Source organism: Phalacrocorax aristotelis, chromosome 18 (assembly GCF_949628215.1).
Source record: "Phalacrocorax aristotelis chromosome 18, bGulAri2.1, whole genome shotgun sequence".
Lineage (NCBI taxonomy): Eukaryota > Metazoa > Chordata > Aves > Suliformes > Phalacrocoracidae > Phalacrocorax > Phalacrocorax aristotelis.
The window spans coordinates 6,327,957-6,340,526 of NC_134293.1; the positions used below are offsets into that span (position 1 = coordinate 6,327,957).

A 12,570-nucleotide genomic window follows, 5' to 3' on the forward strand; every position below is an offset into this window, starting at 1 on the left:
TGACGGCTTTCCAGTGGCTGTACTCACCCCACCAGCACCGCATCGTCAGCCGGGCGGACCTGGGCTCACCCAGCAGGTAAGGGGGGGCCAGCGGGTACAGGACCCAGGGGCTGTGGGGAGCACATCCCCTGCCAGTGTTGCTGGCAGCTTCCTCTGTTATGAGTCCTCGTGGTTTTGATGTGTGTCTCCTGAGCCTCAGCCTGTCTCTGGAGCCCTGTGACTATCCGAGTGTCTTGTATTTCACTTAAAAGTAAGGTTCCAGATGCAGGGGTTGCAGCCAGGAGCTGCAAACGTAGCGTAAGCACCCCTCTGGTTTAAAGCAGTGGGAAGGACAAACTACTGACTGCCTCCCCAAACTTTTATTTTTAAAACCCCCATGTTTTTCATCAAGCGCACAATCTTTCGAGGACCTGCTTTATGCATGTAGCACACTTGAGATTTACTTAAAAAATAAATTGGGAGCCAGGGGCTGCGTATCTCCCAACTGTAAGCAATCTCTGGAAAATATTTGTTCTGATACCCTGATTTAATTTGCTGCTTAAACTCTCCCCTTCACAGCTTGTTGAGAACATGTCTCGGAGCCACATCCTGGCATGTGCCATGGCTCTCCCTGCTGATGCATATGCATCGCTGTCGGTTCGGATCCCAGTGTTTAGTTATAAAACGCCATTAACATAAAAGCCTTGCGGGCCTCAAGACACATATAGTGCAGTGTCTGTTTTCCTGCCTGTTAAGAGCACTGAAACACCCGAGTCCCTGGGTGGCTGCGTGGCTAAAAGCTTTTCCCTCTTTATTTCAGCAGCAGTTTTGCTTTGAGAGCCCTTTAAGTCCTGAAGTATTTATCTCCCTGGAATCAACATGTACCAGAATAACAGTGGGAGGTAAAGGGTGCCTGAAACACACAGCTCTCTGTGGGGAGCAGGGGCTGCCTGGGCTGAGCCCCTTCCCAGGCCAGGGAAGGGCTGTGGGTGCTCTTGGAGGCTGCCTGCAGGGTGAGGGGTGTCTGGGTGGGATGGTGCTGCAGATCCCCCGGGGCTGGGTGGGGAAGGCCCTGCTGTGCTCGCGGGGAGAAGGAGCGAAGGTGACGTCCACACCTAGAAGGGATTTCTAGAAGCGGGAGGGAGGTGCCCCACTTTCCTCAAGGGGAGCCATGGTGTGTGCCACAGCTGGCTGCTTCCCGAGACAGCGATTCATCCACCTGCAGCTGGAGAGGCTTTCCAAAAACTGAAATTACCATGCTGGTTATTGATTTTAACTATTTTTTGCAAATTGCTATCAAAGGCTGTGTTAATCCCACACGCTGCATGATATAAATGCATCAGGGGTAAAACTTAAATGTGTGTAATGTCATTTATAATTAATGTTGAGTATCATTGGGGTTAATTCCACTGGATTTGTTTGATTTCCCACTAGGCTGGGAAGTTACCTGGAGAAGTCTGGTAGGACTAATGTGTGGGACATTAGTAGCCAGTTATGAATGGTGCCTGCATCCTTCTCGAGGGCATAAAATCTTTATCCAGATGGCAGCTGGGGCTGCTGCCCAGGGCAGCCCAAGTGCAAACCCCAGCTCAGCAAGTCCCAGGTTTGTCTAAGTCTGACTGTACAAGCAGACAGGAGAGCAGCCCACTCAGGCAGTGCCTGCTGCACCCCTGCAGTGGGCCATTTGCTTCAGCAGCAGCTCCATGGGACAGGGGCGAGGAGGAAGCCCCGATGGGGATGTGTTGCTGTCTTTAAGCCCCTTGTTTGTTACTGGCAGCAGCGAGGCCTCCTGCATCCTCCTGGCATGGTGTGTCGCTGCTGGCAGGTGGGGAGTGGGGCACGGTGAGTGGGCAGCTGTGCCCACCTCCCAGTACTGATGCTCATCTCAGTTGCAATGTGTTGCTGTGGAGGCTTCAGCTAGGGGACATTTTAGTGCCTCTGGTGGCATTCTGGCACCGGGGTGCTCTGTGGCATTTCAGGCTGTCACATTATTTATCTGTCACATTAGTCAGATCACTGTCTGTATTTTGCACTTGCTGCTTTTTCTTTCCCTAATGGTAGTGACACAGCTGAGCAAGAGGATGACTGATCTGCTGGAGGGGTTTAATGTAACAGGTGTATTTTATTATTTTTGTTATTTGTCCACATTAATGTACTCATGGGTCCCACTTGAGCAGTACTTCATAGATGGATGAGAGCATGGCTCCTGTTTCCTATGGCTTTTCACACAGCTGGGTTGGTTTTGCCCTTGTGGCCCCAACACAGAGTGTTGTATTTGGAAGCAGCAGTCACGCTGCTGCTGGCAGAGCTGCTTTGGCTGGGATGGGCCTCTCCTTTGACACGGCAAGGTTTCAGCAGCTCTGTGCAGCTGCCCGCTGCCAGGGAGCAACACGGTGTCCGTGGTGGTGCGGTTTGCAACACAGAGCAAACCTGGGTGCAAGAGACTGTGACGGTTTCAGAGGCATGTGGCTGTTGGTCACCCAGTGTGAGCGCTGGCCTGGCCATGCCGTGTGTGCTGCCTGTTGGCGTGCTCTGGCAGGGACCAGGCAGCATGAAGGCAGCCGGCCGGGGAGCAGCGTGGGGTGCAGCAGGTTGCCCAGCTCAGCCCTGAGCGCCTTCAGTAGCTGAGTCCCCTGCATCGATGTTTAGTGCTGTTAAACAGATTTCAGGGCTGCCAAAAGAAGGGAATTACATTGGTTTCACTGGATCTTTTCAGGAAGGAGTGGGACCAAAGCGACGCAGCTTGCGACAACCGGGCTGAGCTCTGTGGTGCAGGCTCATCCTTTGGGCTCTGCTGGGTGATGGCAGTGTGGGGCTGGGGCAGGTGCCCCGTGAGCTAGAAAGGATGGGCCTGTTAGTGGGAATGGAAATGGTGCCTTTCCTTTCAGTGGGTCCGGATTTTGGCCCTGGAAGCTCTTCTTTCGTCTGGTCTGTGTCTGTTTTTAATTCAGCAGTAACAGATGAAGGGGCTCACATGTAACACTGAAGTATGCTTTCAAAGCTGAATCCAAAGGGGGTCGCTCCATTTTCTAGTTGTTTTTTTCAAAAAACAGCCCTTTCATTGTAGAAGCCCCAGGCAGGTTTAATGGGCAAGATCCTCAGCTTTTGCTAGCGGGTATTCACAGAATGGCGGGGGTTGGAAGGGACCTCTGGAGATCATCTCATCCAACCCCCCCGCTTGAGCAGGTACACCTGCAGCAGGGTGCGCAGGACTGCATCCAGGCAGGTTCTGAATATTTCCAGGGAAGGAGACTCCACAGCCTCTCTGGGCAGCCTGTGCCACCGCTCTGTTGCTCCAGCGATTGCTACCAAAGTCCCCCGGTGAATAACTCTTGCCCAGGAGCCCATTACACCTTGAGCCTTGTATTCTTTCCTTCCCCCCAAGAAAGGGACGCAGTTTCCAGCTTGCTGACACACCTCTCCTGAGCAGCGCTGCCTCCTCTCCCCCTGCCTGGGTGAAGCCGGGGGGGGGGGGAGGGTGTCTGCAGGGCAGAGCAGGCAGGGCTGCAGGGGGGCGGCTCTGGCCCGGCCCCCCCCCCCCGATGGGCTGTGCCGGAGGCCAGCCGGGGGGCGCGGGGGCCCGCGGGTGCGCAGCGCCCGGCGCAGGCTCCGCGGGAGCGGGGGATGCGGTAGCTGCGGCTGCGGGGCTGGGAGAGCGCTGCTCCGCACCTCCCCGCGCCGGGGCTCACAGCCGCCGCCGCTGCTTTGCAACACAGAACAGCGAGGAAAGCAAGGTAAGATGCTTCTGAGCCTTGCCACAGCCGAACTGCAGTCGCGATATATAGCGGTATTGAAATAGCGCGAACATAAATATCCGGGGTAAGCTGTTAACAGAAAAGATTTAAGTCTGTATTTGTCCTTGTTTTTACCCTGTATGGGCTGCAAATGTGAGGCAGAGCCGGAAGATCTATTGTTGAAGTGCTTTACAATTCTCAGCTTCTCCGCTTTTAAATACGCGGTGACTACTTCAGGCATGTAGGCTTTGTGTGTCGGGGGCTTGGGGACAGGGAACGTGGGAGCCGTGCCCCGGTGCGACCGGTGTGGTGGTTGCCAAGGCTTACGTTAAATATTGAAAATTCAGAGGAGACAACCTCCAAATGTTTTTTCAGTGCTCTGCTCCGATGTCTCTGGGGGGGTTCGTGGCGTTAGTGCTTGCTCTGAGCGGCTCTCCGGCAGGGCTGCGAGGGATTACGGTCCTGCCTTTGCAGGGCACCTCCTTTGCTGAGGGGCCCCAGTTTTTTTTTGCGTTGCACAGAAGGAGGCTGTTCTGAGCCTCTCTATGCACCCAGCACCCTGTTTGCGGGGTAACCCTCCTCCCCTCTCTCTTTGAGCTTATCTCTACCAGACAAGCAGCATAATGTCTGCTCACAAGGCAGAGCCACAGCAGAGCATTTATCTTTATCCCGCTCATTTCTGCGGGCAGAGCACTGGTGTAAACCGGTGTGCGAGCTCGGTGGTGCTGATAAGGGCTGCGTGAGCACGTCGCCTGCATCCCTGGTGTATACGGGACGCGAGATGGATCCTGCCAGGTACTGCCTTATTTCCTCATCTTCTGCATACTCCAGGCTCTGCTGTTTTATTTAAGACCACTTGTTTTAGTAGCACAAGGGACATAACATCTATTCACACGGCATGATTTATTGGGGGTTGGAAACATGCCAAGGAGTCTAAATTCAGATTCAACAAGAAGCGTGATTCCAGCCAGCAGGCTTGCTTTCTGCACACACCAGATTTAACAGACATTTCCTTCTCCCTCTGCTACTGATTCCTCCCAAAGAGCAGCTCACAATAACCATAGCAGCAAAACTCTCTTTTTTTCTTTGCTGATGTTTGTTTTATCATCCTTCCTTCCTCTTCATGGCTCAGTGGATCCTTATGGTAGTGGGGTCCTGGGGGCTGCTCACAGGGTCCCTCTGCTGCTGTTGCCTGTCGTGTACCTGAAGTCAGATGCTCTGGTTGTCATTAGTGGCTGCTGTGGAAACAGGAACAGGACTTCAGCAGCAACAGTAGGAAGAGACATTTTTTCCAGGAGCTAAAAACAGCTCATTCTCCCCAGACCTCTTTCCAATTTCATGGGGGCAGACGAATCCCTGCTTAGAGTTAACATCTGCCTCCAAGTTGGATGCCAAACCAGAAAGGGCTGTTTCTTGATTCTGATTTGAATCTAGCCCAGCTTTTTCAAAATCCACCCAAAATGGTGGAAAAACATAGGTGATACTGGCAAGGTGGGGTTTTGAAAAGCTTGAGTCCAAATCCTGCGTGTCTTGTTTGCAATGTTCAGATGGAACCATGTCCAAGTTTGGCCTTGAATCTGAGACCTTATTGTTGCCTAAATCTAATCCTGTGCCAGCAAGTCTTGGCTTCAGGCAGTTGCTGCTTAACCATATGCTGCTGGGGAGCAGGGCAGGGTGTGGGCTGTGAGGAGAAGCCCCCATGAGAGGAGGGTGCGAGGGCACATGCTGGTTCGCTGAGCCCAGCTCCGTGCTACTGCAGGTACCCTCTTGTGTAATGTCTTAATAAATGTGCTGAGTGTCAATTAGGGTTTCTTTTCCCTTTATTTCTGTTATTAGGAAACTGTTCCAGAGACTGTTTGTATTAAAGATTAGAAACCTCCTAATTTCCAGCCAAAGCATGTTCAGGTCTCTCTCATACCCATGCTTTCCTCCCACCCCCACACTTTGCCAGCCCTGGTTTTTAGTTTAAGCAGTTCTTTTTCTGTCTCGCCACAATTTCTTCATAGGCTGCAGTAGCATCTCCCCCCCCCTCCCCAGTTTGTCCTGTGATCTGGGCCAAACGCTTTTCAGTTCCTCTGGTCCAGCTGCATGCCAGCACCAGCCTGTCCCCCATCTGTGGGAGCCTCTGGCCCTTGGAGTGGGTGTGTGGCAGGCTCCATCCCTGGGTCGGTGGGTGACTGGACACACAGGTGAAAACCAGCAGGAATGGGGTTTTGTTGGGTTTTGCCCTAACACATCCTCCCTCCACCAGCCCCTGCTGTGCCCGGGCGAACAGGCGATGAGCTTCTGCTCCTTGGAGCAGCAGTAGCAGGGGAGCGCGGTACGGGATGCACAGCGGGCGTGCAGGTGGCCATGGTGATGGTGCCCAGGGACTTGGCACTGGGCATGGCCAGCTGCCTGCCTGCAGCAGGGCTGCCCCGGGCACGGGAGGGGGCACGCTGAGGGCAGCAGTGCCTGCCCTGCCTGGGGCAAGGCTGTCTCTGAAGCATCCTGAGCAAGGGATGCAGGGAAACTTCCCTGCTGGATCCTTGGGGGAGGCACAGTGTGTGTGGTCATGGGTGTCTGCTGCTCAGTTGAAGTATCCTCTCACAGGCTGAACTTGCATGGGAAGGGGCATTGTTGGGGAAAACAGACACACAGAAAATCTGTGTGCTTGAACAGGCTCTTCCTAAAGAGTCCCTCTAGGCAACTCCATCCCCTCGCTAGCATGACAGAGCTCTAAAATGAGAAAACAAGCAACTCTGTGTGTTAAAGTCATAGTGAGCTGAGAAGAATTTAATGAGCCTGGAGGTCTGTGTGATGACTTTCTGCACATAGTGCTGTGATCAGACAAGATGTGTCCCTCTGCAGTAAAGAGCTGGGTTGTGTGATGCTGGGAGAAACCAGTGTGTCAGGCTGGATACCTAGAGAGCATGTGCATGTCCCAGATGTGAATGCTGGCAATGTTCTCAGTGCCACAGGGTGCTCGGCAAACCCAGCTACCCCTGGGAGGCCCGAAGGGGCCAGTTGGGGACCTGGAGGGTTGTATCCGACTCCTCCAATGCTGTGTGCAGAGCGAGCTTCGGAGGGATGGGGAGTCGCTCTGCATGGCAGCGAGCGGGGTTCGCTCCTGAACGTACAGCCTGGACTGGGCTTTCCTCGCCTCCCCCTTGCACTGCCTGGAAGCAAAGAGATCGATATGGCAAAGAAAAGACAAATTAGCATCGATAGACTTCAGCCCCAGGAACAGTTAAACACATTCATTTCTGCTGATGGTTTTTGTCCTGAACCAAGCCAGGCTTTGCAGAGTTTGGCCTTGTCTTCCTCCACAGTGGTCCCACTGAAGCATTTGTGTCTCTGCCAGACTGAGCACAGCCCTTGCTGCCTTGTCCCAGAGCCCTGCTCCCACCCACTGCCAGTGTTCACTGGGATGTATGTGATGGGGGCTTGTGGATGGCCCTTTCTGTGGTCCCCAGCTTGGCTGATCAGAGTTTGGCTGTTTCTGCTGGTCGTTGAGCTGCCTTGCTTAGGCGACGGATCAGACCTCCCTGGTGCCTGGCTGCAGCCACTGCGTGGTTTAGAAATCACTTTACTGTGAGGAGCGGTGCTACCCCGTTCCTGCTGCCCAAAGGTGTTCGTGTGTCTCGGTACTTGTGGAGTGGGGATGCCTCCAGAGATGCATGGGGAGGAACCACCTCTCTCCTCTGCAATGGCTGCTGGGTTTATCCTGCTGGGGCCTTGGGTTCCCCAGCTCCAAAGCGTATGAAGACAGGAGCCCCCCCCTTGTGCGGGGCTCAGTCAGTTGCTGCAGCCAGCGGGTTCCTCCACTTCTCTTGGTGACCCTGGAGCAGATCCAGTGCAGCCTGGGGCTGTCCTCGCCTGCCTGGGGTCTCGGCAGGGTGAAAGGCTATGGTGCTGGCTGTGCTGTTGCCAGTGCCTTCGGCTCGCACCAGCTCCACCCACTCGTGGAGTGCAAAGAGCTGTCTGGGGAGTGTGAGAGCGCTGCTCACGGGGGCGGAGAGGAGCCAGAGACACTCCGGGCTGGATGTGGCCCCGTGCGGCTGAGTCATCCGACCTTTCCGTCTCTCCGACATCCCCTGTACAGCTCAGGCCAGCAGCGCAAGAGCTCATTAGAAACCTGAAAGCTACAGCTGAGCCAGGGTCTTTGGCCGTGGGGAGCACGGGCACCTGGCCAGCACTCGGTGGGGGGGGCTCAGCCAGGGCCTGTTGCTTTCCTGGGGTCCCCTCCTGCATGCTGTGGTCCCCAAGGTGCAGCAGGGCTCTCCCCAGCCACTGGGAATGCTCATGGCGTAGCGCCCGGCTGCAGTGTCTGAGCTTGGGTGTGCGTGTATCTCTGTCACCATGTCTGATGTGTCGCAGTTCAAGCAGTGGCTTCCTCAGAGATCCGTTTTTTAGCCATTTTCATAGAACTGACCAGGAGGAATCAGATGATTTTGGAGGTAGGAATGAGTCTGTGAGCTGTTAGCGGTGGCAAATGGCCTTGAGAACATGAAAGAGGAGCTGGAGCGTGGTCTGCAGTGTGGGCTGGGCATAACCTTGGTTTCTGGAAGGAGGAGACTCTTGGGCCTTATTCGGCACTGAATCTGTCCCTGGCACATAAATGTCGTGCGTGGAAAATGGGCTTCTTGGAGCCCTGACTCCAGGGTTCATCCTTGCCATTGCCATGTTTCTGATGTCCCCAGGCGGGATCAGCAGACCCTGGCAGGGGCAGGAGCTGGCCCACCCCTCCCCAGCTCCCTGCTGCCCCTTGCCCCCACCGGGCTGTCCAGCAGTTCCCAGCCAAAGCTGAGCAGAGTGTGCGGGATGGGGTGAGCACAGCACTCGGGCTTTCCACAGGCTGGGCTCTGTGGGGTCTAACACAGCCTCCCCTCAGCATCCCCAGAGCAGGGACCACAGCCTGGCACCCGTGGCTCCTGGGGCTCCCATGGAAACCCCGGTGCTTGCAGGAACAAGAGCTGGCTGCAGGGTGGAACCAGGGTGGCTGTAGCTGATGGCTCCTTCCGGGGGACAAAGTGGATGTGTACTTGCACTGGGATGTAGTGCATTGCTTCTCCTGTGCTGCTGGTGCACGGACCAGCAAGCCTTGTCATCGGCCAGACAAAACCTCAGTGCCCAGGGTGGAGGCACAGTCTGTCCTTCTCCCCAGGCATGTTCAGTGCACTTTTTCTCCCTGTTTTCTGTTCCTTGGGTTAGGGGCACCTGGAGAGGGACTGCCTTTCTTAAGGAGTCCGCTAATATGCTGGGACTTTCTCTCTTTTTCTGGCCAGTGGAACGTTTTGCTGGGAATTAGCTTTTCATTTCTGTGTGGATGTGTTTGCAATTCTTGCTCCATTCTGCACGCTGATCCTCCCAGTTAAACCTCAGATGTACTGAGCCCTCCCTAATGAGTTTAACAAGCGGGTTGTAGATAAGCAGGCTGTGCAGCTCAGCTCCCAGGCTGCCGTCCGTCCCTAAAGAGCAAAGTGGCAGATTGGAAGGAGGCAGTGACGGAGTCCCCTGCAATGAGCAGCTCTGTGGCTGACGGAGGTATGTTATGGTCTCTGAAAGGTCTCCTCAGCATTACTGTTCTTCAGCTGAAGCTCACGTATGTCTTGGGTGACAAACAGCATTCCCCCTCCCCAGTGCAGGAGCTGGGGCTGAGGAAGCCCCCGTGGCAGCTGGTTAGTGCTGCAGACCTGTTGGCTGTTGAGCAGTAAATAGCCACCTTTGAGAGCAAGCTGGGTCTTGTGGGAAGCTGCTGTTTAACACATTCAGTTTCTCACTTCATTTCACTTCAGCAGCACCATAAAGGGGAGAAAATACTGTTAAAAATATTCCATGCACTGAGTCAGAATTAATTCGGACACTGTTTTCCTTTGCTTTGTACGTTGAGGCTGATGATATGCACAGCGTGTTCTTCCTGCCAGGACAAAATCTAATATTTCTGGGTGCCCACAACCTTCCTTAGAATCATAATAGAAAGATGAATACCCTCAGTGTGCCGCATGCAATATTAAAGCACTAATGGTGCAATCAGTCTCCCTTAGCCCCAGTAACAAAGGAAAGAATTATGCTGCCATCCTGGGCTTAATTCTGCTCTGCGGTGTGGGCTCTGACTGCCGAGGAGATGGCTGGGTACCCGTGCCAGCACCCTCCTCTGCCCACGTCTGCTGCTCATCCCTCAGCAGGGGCAGTGCCCACCCTTGCCGAGGGCTCGTGCAGGCAGAGTGTTGGCCCTGTGCTGGTGCCCGCGCTGAGCCCCTCATGGGTGGTTCACATTTCTATGTCTGCCTAAACTGCTGGGCGGCTGCAAGAGCCCGGAGCAGCCCCCGGGGACTGGAGCAGCAGGTACCGCCTGCACTGGCTCCATCGCCAAGGGTCCCATGCTGCAGGGAGCTGGGGACAGAATTGTGCGGCTGTGCCTGTATCCCTGGGGGCTGGTGGCCTGGCTAACCCATCCTGCAGCTGGCGTGTCTGCGGGAGACCGGGCTAGCACCTTCAGCCTCCTGGGAGGAAGGTACCTTCAGACCCTTCTTTCTTCTGCACCACCAGTTCATGCATTCACTGGCGCTGTGGTGCACAGACCTTTGAACGCCCTCGTTTTTGTGGTCTTGCTGGCAGCTGCAGATGTAATGTCGGGGGAGGTTTGAGCCCTGTGGTCCCCTGTTAGGTGGTGGGAAAGCTGAGCCGGGGCCGTGCAGAATTAGCGGGTGTTTCCTTTCATAAACAGAATTGCAGCCCAGCAGTTTGTGCTCACTAAGCTCTAAAGCCATGCCGTTGTCAGCACACTGCTATCGGCACAGCCTCGCGCTTCCTCCTCTTTCTCGCTCTTTTTGCTGTGCCTGGTTGGGGGGCGCGATGGAGCTGGCCGAAACGCGGGCACCTCTCCCCTGTGAGCTGCTCCAGGGAGCTGCGAGTGCCTGGTGCTCCAGGGGAGTTTGGTTTTATTAATTAGCTGTTAACAATGTGGCTCCTTGCCCCAGCTGCGTGGCACCCCTTTCCCCGCTGGTACCCGTGGGGCAGGGGCTGCTCGCTGGTGTTGGGAGCGCAGCCGGGGTAGGTCAGGGTGATGGGCTCCTGGGTCTGGCAGAGGTCCCTGGGAAGTGTTATTTTTGTCTGGTGCAGATGGTACCAAGGAGGCATCCTCCCCCAGGCCTTTATTTCTTAATTTTGGCTGATCAGTTATGATTTGGCTGTGTCTGCTCTGAAAGGAGGAGGGTTTTTTTTCTTTCATTTTTGAGCCCAACTGTGTGAAATACCTCAGGGGGAAGAGGTGAAGCGAGAAAATGTCATTGCAGGCAAACTATTTCTGGATGCACTCCCGTGCAGGTGGTGTGGCCCTAGGCAGGCCCTGATGGGATACCCTGGAGAGGAGGAAGGCTGGTGGCTTCTGGGGAGTTGGGTCCTTGGTATATTTTGAACCTTTGCCTGGTTCAAATGCTGCTTGTGACCTGTATCTGTGGTGGCTGACGCGGCCCTGGGGGGCTGCCAGATGTGTCGGGATGGGGAGCAGGGAGAGCTCTGCTTCCATCCCCACCAGCCACGGGCATCCCCAGGCGCTGGCGCTGCTGGTGCGGGGCAAGGTGGTCTTCATTTGGGGGCTGCCTCACACCTCTCCTGGGCAGTGGGACATGGAGACAACTTTCCTGGGGCCATTTTGAGCTCCTGCCCTCCTGGACTTTGAAATCCTGGGAGAGGTATGTCAATCACTCGTGATTTAGCAGAACTGTCATGCCAATGAGGTGTGAGGAAGACCTGCCAGAGTAATTTTGACCTACTGACTGTAATGACCTCCTGTTAAAAGGGGAGTCTGGCCCTGCCTTGCTGCGCATCTCCCCGTCGCCCTCCCTGCTTCATGTTGCCTCTGACAACAGCGAGTTCACGTAAGGACTGAAGTGGCAGAACGAGATGCAGTAACTGGTGCTTAGAGCACTGCAAGAGTAAATGTTTAAATGAAGAGCTGGCTGTTTTCCTGGGACTCTCCAAGTTTTCTGGTGTGATGCCAGCTATAGATTGATGCTTCTCATGGCTGCTGTTGCTACCTGCCACCCCGTGTCCGTGTGCAGGGCTGCGCTGGAGCTGCAGCAGCTGGGTGTTGTTCAGATGCACTCAGAGCCCAGCCGTGCAGGGAAGCTCCTTGCTTTTATTTTCAGGCATGTAAATTGTGAGCGGCTCAGTAGAGCTGGGCAGAAATCAACTGCTATGAGTGTAAGGAAGACGTGACCTGGGGGAAGATGAAGTGAGAGGATAATGTCACACTGCTGTCAATGCAGAGCTTTAACGTAGAGCAGGGCAGAAACAAATGTGCTCCAAGCAAATATCTGCTCCAAATATTTCATGGTACCTGAATTATGGCTTTCAAGCTCACATCATGTTTGGGAGTTTTTTTAAATGTCCTTAAGAGCTCTAAAATGCAAAGGATTTCCATCATTTCATCCCCTTTAAGGAGAGTGGCTGTGGGCAGAAAAAGTAGGAGTTGAAATAGCTGGATTTCAACCCAAGCTTTTTCCCTCAAGTTGACTGATTTCTCTCTCCAACTCCCTATCCCCCCCTTGCTTTCACACATCAGATAGAATCCAAATGTCTCTCAATTTAAAGGATTTGTGTGCTTGGATGAGAGTCTGACTCCAGCAAGTGCTGAGTGCTGGGCTAAGAGCCGCCTCAAGTTCCCTAGGAGCCCTGTGAGCCAGGCACTGCCCAGCGGCACCAAGTCAAGGGGTTGTTTTCTGTGTGCACCGGGCATTATTTTAAATCACTGGAGTAAGAGGTGAGTCTTCAAGTAGCTGAACTGGTAGGACCTTGGCAGTTGGAGGCTCTCTGTGGGCCTTTGAACTGCCGGGACTTTGGGGAGTGAGCTTTTGGTTCTTGTATCTCATGA

At 54.4% G+C, this 12,570-nt stretch overlaps 1 protein-coding gene across 2 annotated transcripts in view; it reads left to right on the plus strand.

Annotated features, from left to right (window-relative positions):
- The window catches only part of RAP1GAP2 (RAP1 GTPase activating protein 2), an 80,173-nt gene continuing 67,603 nt past the window's right edge, over nt 1–12,570 (plus strand). The window contains exon 1 of one of the 2 annotated variants that reach the window (XM_075113025.1): nt 1–76. The gene's annotated coding sequence lies outside the window, so the exon portion shown is untranslated. Of the gene's footprint in view, nt 77–3,625; nt 3,714–12,570 lie in introns of those variants that run through there. The other variant, XM_075113024.1, reaches the window with a different exon arrangement.